The following is an 8,996-nucleotide window of genomic DNA, read 5'->3' as shown; positions in this document are numbered from 1 at the left end:
TCATGCTGGCCACATGACCCAGAAGCTGTACGCCAGCTCCCTTGGCCTATAAAGCGAGATGAGCGCCGCAACCTCAGAGTCGGCCACGACTTGACCTAATGGTCAGGGGTCCCTTTACCTTTATACATCAACCTACAGAAAATGTTGGTGATGTCACCATTCCACAACCTCTCCATGGAAATTATTTGCAGGCCTGGCAGAAGACTCAAAGGGACCAATCTTTATCACACACAAAAAGGGTCAGATACGCCACCCACCTTTTACTCTAAGTAGCACCCCTTTTATCAGAAGTCTCAATTGCTCTCAATCTGAGGGCATAAGTTTCTAGTTCTTCCAGCCCATGGTGTGGGTACAAATCCTAAACATTGTTCCCTTTATATCTCACCCCTTGAGTGTATGGAGACCCTGCTTCAGATGTAGCCTAGTGTTTGAAATTCTCCACTGCACCTGGGCACATTGAAGTGCTGTGCCAGTAGAAATAAGGAACGTGGATGTCCCACCACCCTCCCCCAAAGGCATGAGGGACACCTTGACCAATAGGAGCAAATATGGAGGTGTCTTCCCCCCACCCACCAACTTAATGCACCGCCACAGCTAATAGATAAGGAGGCATCTCCGAACCAGAGTTTAGAACTAAATGGGAGGATGGAAGCAACGTCCCAGAACCCTGGTAATAGCTCACTCAGTGAACTTGATACTAGGGGAGAAGCGGTCTCCAACAAGGAAGGCAACAAACCGCTTAACAAACTGGGAAATGGGGACGATGCAATGCCCAATCGCGATGACAACTTTTTACAAGATGGGCAAGCCTTTACTCAGGCAAGATGTTGGAACCTGATCTTAAATCCCCAAAAATTGGTATTTACAAACTTTCCAAAATCAAAGGGCTTCCTTACAGGGAAAGATCGAAGAATGAGCTCCTTGAACATTCTGAATGATATATTGCCAGGAGCAGTAAAACCAAATGATATTATTTCCGTAGATTATTTGCATCATGATGGCTGTTCTATGAGAGCAATGATCACATTTAGAGACCAGAACCTGGCCAAGTTAATTTACAGATCAAGATATATATTCTTAAAGGCCCAGATAAAAATTCTCAGATTTTTTGAAAACAAGGCACCACTGAATCCCCTTCTGGAAGCTAAGCATGCAAGCCGTAGCAAGGAGAAACAACCTCCCAAAACCCGGCCTGGTCTCCAGAAACAAGAGCCTCAAAAACTAAAAAGGAAAGATGCCCACCTGCAAGACCTGCAATTTCAAGCGAACGATGATGAGGACCTCTTCTCCGTGGAAGAAAATACCTTAATCAGGCAATTTTGCCAATTTCCATCTCTAATACAAACTGAAATATTAGAAAGATTAGATATGCTAAGAATTAAGCTGGCTGGGAGAGATATAAATAAGGAAATCAATGTGGACGCCCATAAAAAGGACCAGACTCCCTTTAATTTGAACCCTACACAAGAACAAAACCCGGCGGCCTGTCGGCCACGTTACCTTCAGACAATGGCTGAGATTAATTTACCTTTAATCAAGGAAGCCCAGTACAACGAAGAGAACTCTACACCACCTCTAATAAGGAGAACCATCCCCAAGGTGAACTCACCAGGCTCTTGGGACAAGCTGAGGTACCTAGACGAGGCAGAATTAGGCCACAATCAGGTACCGGAAGAATACCTACGGAAAGAGATAACACACTTCAAAGGCCCGGTGACCACTAATGTCAGTACTCAACATTTACCAGCCGAAACTATAGAACATTTGGCTAGTTTGCCATGCATGGAGAACAAAGTTCCTTGGGAAATAATTGACAAAGACCAGACCAGAGGCAAACACCAGCCGGCTTCCTATCTCCGCGGAAATTCGACATCATTAGAAATAAACAGGCTCAATCCTCACCCACAAATCAAGCAAAAGTAGTCCTTTCCCTGAAAGGCGCATCCAACCCACCCCAGAGCCTTAAAATTGTCTCCTGGAATGTTAACGGTTGGGCGACAAAGCAAATGGATCCTGAGGCAATAAACTTCATCTCTTCTTTTGACATTGTGTGCCTCCAAGAGACCTGGTCCCAACAAAGTATCGCTCTCCCAAACTATTGTTCCTTTAGCTCCTGTGCTCGCAAACTAGCTAATAGGGGTCGCCCTCAAGTTGGCCTCGCCTGTCTTATTTCAACCAGCTTATCCCTCACAATTTGTGAGGAACTTAAATCTTCCCCTTACTTTCTCACTATAAAGATCCACCTTCCAAAGACCAAAAGCCCATGGTTGATAACTACAGTATATCTGCCCCCAGCAATTAATGATTCCGACGGTAATGAAAGGTGGTCTGAACTTTCGTCTTGGCTCCATGATCTTCAAACAACTAACCCAGGACTCCCTCAAATCCTCTTAGGCGACTTTAACGCAAGAATAGGTCCCAACGACGATGCTATATTATCTCCCGCAGCACTCCTGGACAATCCTCTGCAGCCCCCCTGGGGAAACAGATGCTCTCTTGATCCCATAACAAATGCGTCGGGGAGGCTGATGGCCCAATTGGCCATCGAAAACGATCTTTGCATCGCAAATGGCAACGTTACCCCCTTGTCCTCGCAGCAGTTAACGTGCATCTCTTCCCGGGGAACCAGTGTCGTCGACTACATTCTATTGACGCCGGAGCTATTCTCAATTTCTACAAAAATGGAAGTGGCTGAATATTTTGGTGGTGACCACCTTCCATTGACTCTATTGTTAAACCTAATAGAGCCATTTTCAGCCCCCTCAAACTATAGTTCCACGGCACAAAGCTACCCTGTATACAAAACAAAGAAATGGACAAGCCTCAGCTCCTCTCTTGCCCTGGACATACAAAAATCATTTGATATGTCTGCAGTACCCTCTGACCCAATTCTGCTCGCTGACCAATACCGGAAATTAATTGATGCTTTTTCAACAACTTACATAACCACCACCTCGCCTACCCACCAACGCTTCTTCTCTGAATCACCTTGGTTTGACAAGGAATGTAAAGCCCTAAGAAGGCGAATAAGGAAAATGGTCAGAATCATCAAATTTTCCAACGACCCCCAAACCCGTGCAGAGCTTTTAGATATTAAAAGGACATGATTCATTGCAAGAAACAGCAACACATCCTCGAGGCTTGGTCCACTCTTCGTTCAGCTGTAGAGAGGCATGACTCCCGCTCCTTCTGGCGCTTAGTTAGGCCTTCGGCTCCATTCAATTCAGCTACCCTGATTTCCGCTGACGAATGGATCGCCTATTATTCAGCCAGCTTCGCTTCTCCAAATCATCTTACAGATCACCTTCAGTCCCCGCTGGACCTCTGTTCCTGTTCTCTTAGTTCCTCCTCCTCAGTTAACTTCACCTCAACTCGCATCTTCAACATCATAATGTCCTTGCGAAGGAATAAGGCCCCCGGCCCAGACATGGTCCCGTTGGACCTCTTCCTGACTGATCCTCTCTGGTGGAGTGAACAGCTGACTCCTGTATTCACCGCTATCTCCTCCGGCCTAGATATCCCCGACTCCTGGAGAGAAGCTACATTAGTCCCGATTTTCAAAGGCAGCCAGCCAAACATCCCTAGGAACTATCGCCCCATCAGTTTATTATCTATTACGGGGAAAATATTTACCGCTGTTTTACTGGAAGAACTTCTTTCATGGGTCCATGAGAGGAACATTCTACCGCCAGAACAGATTGGCTTCCGAAAGTCAGCATCAACCATGGACCACTGTCTAACTCTCTATCACCTTGCCAGTAAATACACTGCACCAAGGCAAGGCCACCTGTTTGCCGCTTTCATGGACCTGGAGGCCGCCTTTGATTCCATTCCTAGGCAGAGATTATGGTCCAAACTTGCCCATCTGGGAATTGATCCGCACCTCCTCTCCCTAATTATTTCCCTTTATTCAAACACCACAGCTCGCGTCCGAATCGGCCCCAATGGCTCCCTTACCACTCCATTCCCAACGGCCAGGGGCGTCCGACAAGGTTGTCTCTTGGCCCCTTTACTGTTTAATCTTTATCTTCATGATGCTCTTTCCCCTTTGAAGCTAGCAACTAAGTATCCTCCTCACTTAGCAGGCCACCCCGTTGCTTCCCTTTTCTATGCAGATGATGCCGTCATCTTATCCAGAACAGCTGCGGACCTAGCAAATGCAGTTAATGCATTTATCGCCTATTGTAAGGCGGAAGCTCTTAATATTAATTATAAAAAATTGAAAGTCCTCCACTTCACTCGTTCCCGCAAACTCAAGATGGAGCCGCTTAAGATCACAGGTGGCTACTTAGAAAAGGTAAAAGCCTTTAAATATCTAGGCTTAATATTTACTTATAATCTCTCCTGGACCACCCATCTACAATCTGCCTCTCTTGCTGCAACCACGACCTCTAATGCCATTGTCCGATTTTATCACCAGAAAGGCGGCAAACACCTTCCAGCAGCAATTCAAATATTTAATGCCAAAGTTGTCCCTAAACTATTATATGGCTGCGAAGTATGGACTACAGCAATATCAGGTAACTTGGATCGCCCACTTCACATGTTTCTGAGATCTCTTTCCGGCGTCCCGAGATGTGTCTCAGGTGCAGCCCTACAACTTGAGTTCGCCCAGCCCTCAATCGAAAAACGAGCATGGAGTCGAGCCATTTCCTATAGCTCCCACCTATTAGCATCGGATGCTCGAGTTAGAGGTGGTTTCTCCAATCTGATTTTCAGAGATATTCATGATTCTCCCTGGAAAACTACAATTAATCTCAAAATCCGCTCCCTTCTCAACTTGAACCGCAAAACTGTTTTTAACTTAGAGTGTATTAGCCCGGCGGCCCTACCTCCAATCAAAAAGAAGCTACAGCAACTTGACTTCTCTAACACAGCCTCCCATGCAAGAGGGCCGTGTTCAGGCTTAGCCCTAGCTATTCCACCCCCTGAAGGGATCCCTCTATACTGCTTCACAATTCCTTCGGAGGCTAAGCGAAGGGCCTTTACCTGTGCCCGTCTCAACTGTTTTCCTACAGCAGTTCTGTCGGGTCGTTACTCCAGAGTTCCCATCGCAAATAGAACATGCTCCTGCAATGACACGGCTCTGGAGACTATGGAACATGTAATGCTCTTCTGTCCCAACTGGACAGATGAAAGATCTCGGTTTCTAACTCCTCTCGTGAACAAGCTTCATCTCCCAATCCAGCCTTGGATAGTGTCCCTTCTTCTGCAGGATTCTGACTGTTGGATTACCGAGATGACAGCTAACTTCCTGCTTAGTGTGATGAAGAGGAAAGCGGCACCAACTTCTTCTTTAATACCACAGCTGTAGTCGATACGCCGCACAATCAAACCTGTTTTTGTATTCTCTGTCACTCAATGTTTTAAATCCCCTGTTACTTTTGTTATCCCCATTTTTTCAAAGTATTCGCCCAGGACAACATACACTTTTACCTCCCCACCCCCATTTTATGTTGTTATTTCTATGTATATTATGCTATGGCCACACGGCTAATGCAATAAATCGATTATTATTATTAATGCACTTATTGGAAAATGGGCATTCTGCCTCTGAGCCAGGGCACATGAGAGCATCCATGGTTACTTGTCTTCAACTGTTGACTATGGTAACCTGTACAGTGGTACCTCTGGTTGCGAGTACTGACTCTAAGCCTCTGCAAGTTTTGGATACTGTTCCTCCACATGCTGCCCTAGTTCCTGCAGCATCAGAAGAGGAGTGACCTGCTGAAGACCTACAAGAAATCTATTTCGGTGTATGTGCCATATTTCTTCTGACAGATCCAGGTTCTTCTACCCAATGATGTTGAGAGGCCTAGGACCCTCGTACCTACAGGACCGCCTCTCCCGGTATGCCCCATGGAGAGCCTCAAGGTCCATAAATAGCAACACCCTAGTGGTCCCGAGCCCTAAGGAAGTTAGATTAGCTTCAACCAGAGCCAGGGCCTTTTCAACACTGGCTCCAGCCTGGTGGAACGCTCTGCCTCATGAGACCAGGGCCCTGCAGGATCTGATTTCTTTCCACAGGGCCTGTAAGACAGAGTTGTTCTGCCTGGCCTTTGGCTTGGAGCCAATTTGATTCCCTCTCTCCCTCTCTTTCTTTTTTCTTTCCTTCTCCTCCTGCGTTGAGGCTACATTTTATTTTAATGTTGTAATATTTTAATTTTGTTTTTAAGTTGTAATCATTCAACTTGTTTTTATTATTGCTTGTAAGCCGCTCTGAGCCCGGCCTTGGCTGGGGAGGGCGGGGTATAAATAAATTATTATTATTATTATTATTATTATTATTATTATTATTATACCACTTTATATTTTAACAGCATATTAAAACATCTGCCTGGCCTTTGGCTTGGAGCCAACTTGATTCCCTCCCCCTCTTTCTTTTTTCTTTTTTTCTTTTTCCTTTCTCCTACTGTGATGAGGCTGCATTTTAATATTTTAATGTTTCGATATTTTAATGTTGTGTTTTAATCTTGTTTTTAAGTTGTATTCATTCAACTTGTTTTTATTATTGCTTGTTAGCCGCCCTGAGCCCGGCCTTAGCTGGGGAGGGCGGGGTATAAACAATGTTGTTGTTGTTGTTGTTGTTGTTGTTGTTGTTGTTGTTGTTGTTATTTTAGTCATCCATGCAGAAACCCAAAATGACCTTTGTTCTAATTCAGAAGTAAACAACGGATTTTCCCAGGGAAAACAGCAGGAGAAAAGAAAAACCTCCCAGACCTGTGCCAAGAAATCATGGGGCAAACAGAAGTGGAAAGAGCCCTACGCTAACCCTGAGAGAATCTGTGCACTCTCTGAGCACATGCCTCCAAACAGCCCGGTTTCTAGTTCTGTAGAGAGTGTTGCAAAAACAGGTTCCTCAGTGAGGAAGGAGAAGTATTTCATGATCCAGTGACCCTGATATCTGAGGAAGAGCCTGTCTGTGAAGAAATGTCCCCATAGATGTCCCAAGGAGAGTATCGCAATCGATGTCCACAGAGCGATGACCTAAGGGCGACATTGGGGGCAGAAGGAAGCTGACTCTGCGGCTTCAGATTACTGTCTTGCCTGCCTATGTTTGATCCAAACAGAAGACAACAGTGTTTAATTCCCAATAAAATCTAGAACCATACAGTGGTACCTCGGTTTACATACGCTTCAGGTTACAGACTCCACTAACCCAGAAATAGTACCTCAGTTTAAGAACTTTGCTTCAGGATGAGAACAGAAATCGTACTCCGGCGGCGCAGCAGCAGCGGGAGGCCCCATTAGCTAAAGTGGTGCTTCAGGATAAGAACAGTTTCAGGTTAAGAACGGACCTCCGGAACGAATTAAGTATGTAACTAGAGGTACCACTGTAATGTTATTTCTTAATTACTTATAGCTTCCTTACTGAAAAAGATATAACCAGGGACAGTTTTGGAGGGATTGGGCCCTGTTTCAGAGGAGTATCTAAGTGCAGCAAAACTAACTAAAAACCAAGGGTGAATCTACACTGGTCGGTTATGACATTAAAAATGTGTTATAAAAATGTGACACCAAAGGGCACTGCAAAATGTATATAAATGTGTATAATTGCTTTATAACTTTTTTTAATAGTCTTTGATAGCAGATCAGTGTAGATCTAGCCCAAGTTAAAGTGTGGCTTGTAAGTCAAGTTGCTTATGCACTGTGATAACTGGCCAGGATTCACTTTAAAAGAAACAAAATAGTCGCATCAGATAGCAATTCACAACGACAAGCAGATTTAGCAGGTGGGGGCTGTGTGCACATGACTGGCTTAAGCTGCTGCTAGGTTGTTCTTTTCCTCAATTTGGTTCAAAGATAGTTTGGAGAAAAGCAGATCAAAAGCACATAATATCGTAAGAAGCAAGTGCCATAGATGCTGAGTCAATGGGAGTGTTGATATCAACAGGCCTTAACTCATTATGAACTTTCCACATCAGTTCCAATGGTTTCTACGTGCAACTAACTTAGACTGGACTCAACCCTAAAGGAGGAGTTTTGGTCTGCAAAACATGTAGATCAACAACAATAAATACCTTATGGTGGCGGTTCGTTTCCTCTTCCTACAAGGCCGCAAGGTGCTCTCAATGGGGCATGTTCCTTCCCGCCTCACTCACTGTGATCCTAGACCAGCATGCCCCTCTGCACTGTGCAAGTTCTGCCACTAGAGACATCACCTTGCCAACAAAGGTCCGTATAGTTAAAGCTATGGTTTTCCCAGTAGTGATGTATGGAAGTGAGAGCTGGACCATAAAGAAGGCTGATCACCGAAGAATTGATGCTTTTGAATTATGGTGCTGGAGGAGACTCTTGAGAGTCCCATGGACTGCAAGAAGATCAAACCGATCCATTCTGAAGGAAATCAGCCCTGAGTGCTCAATGGAAGGACAGATCCTGAAGCTGAGGCTCCAATACTTTGGCTACCTCATGAGAAGACTCCCTGGAAAAGACCCTGATGTTGGGAAAGATGGAGGGCACAAGGAGAAGGGGACAAGAGAGCACGAGATGGTTGGACAGTGTTCTCAAAGCTACAAACATGAGTTTGACCAAACTGCGGGAAGCAGTGGAAGACAGAAGTGCCTGGCGTGCTCTGGTCCATGGGGTCACGAAGAGTCGGACACGACTAAACGACTAAACAACAACATGCACAGCGTCGTCCCACCAGTGGGTTCTGCTGCCACAAGCAAGGCAGAAACGGCTCATGTTCGTCAGCTGCCCCCTAACAGAATAGCTAAGTGAATGGCTGGCTTTTCACTGGTAAAGACAACCAGGCAGGTTGAAATGGCAATCGTAGGCTCCTAGAAAGCTACTGACAGTAAGGAGGCCAGGTTTGAATGAGGACACGGCATGTGCACCTTTGCAGCTGGTTGCTGGTCAACCTCTGAGTCACTGCTGCTTAGCAGGAAGGAGAAGCGGTAGGGACTCAGTGCAAACACACCATCCAAGCCAATATTTTTTCTTGCCGGCCTTCCTGAGACCTTTTCCTCTGCCCTCTGCTCCCACAGTGTGGT

Source organism: Podarcis gaigeae (genome assembly GCF_964106915.1).
Source record: "Podarcis gaigeae genome assembly, chromosome: 12".
Taxonomy (NCBI): Eukaryota; Metazoa; Chordata; class Lepidosauria; order Squamata; family Lacertidae; genus Podarcis; species Podarcis gaigeae.
The sequence above is the reverse complement of the archived record's forward strand: the minus strand, read 5'-3'. Positions refer to the sequence as shown.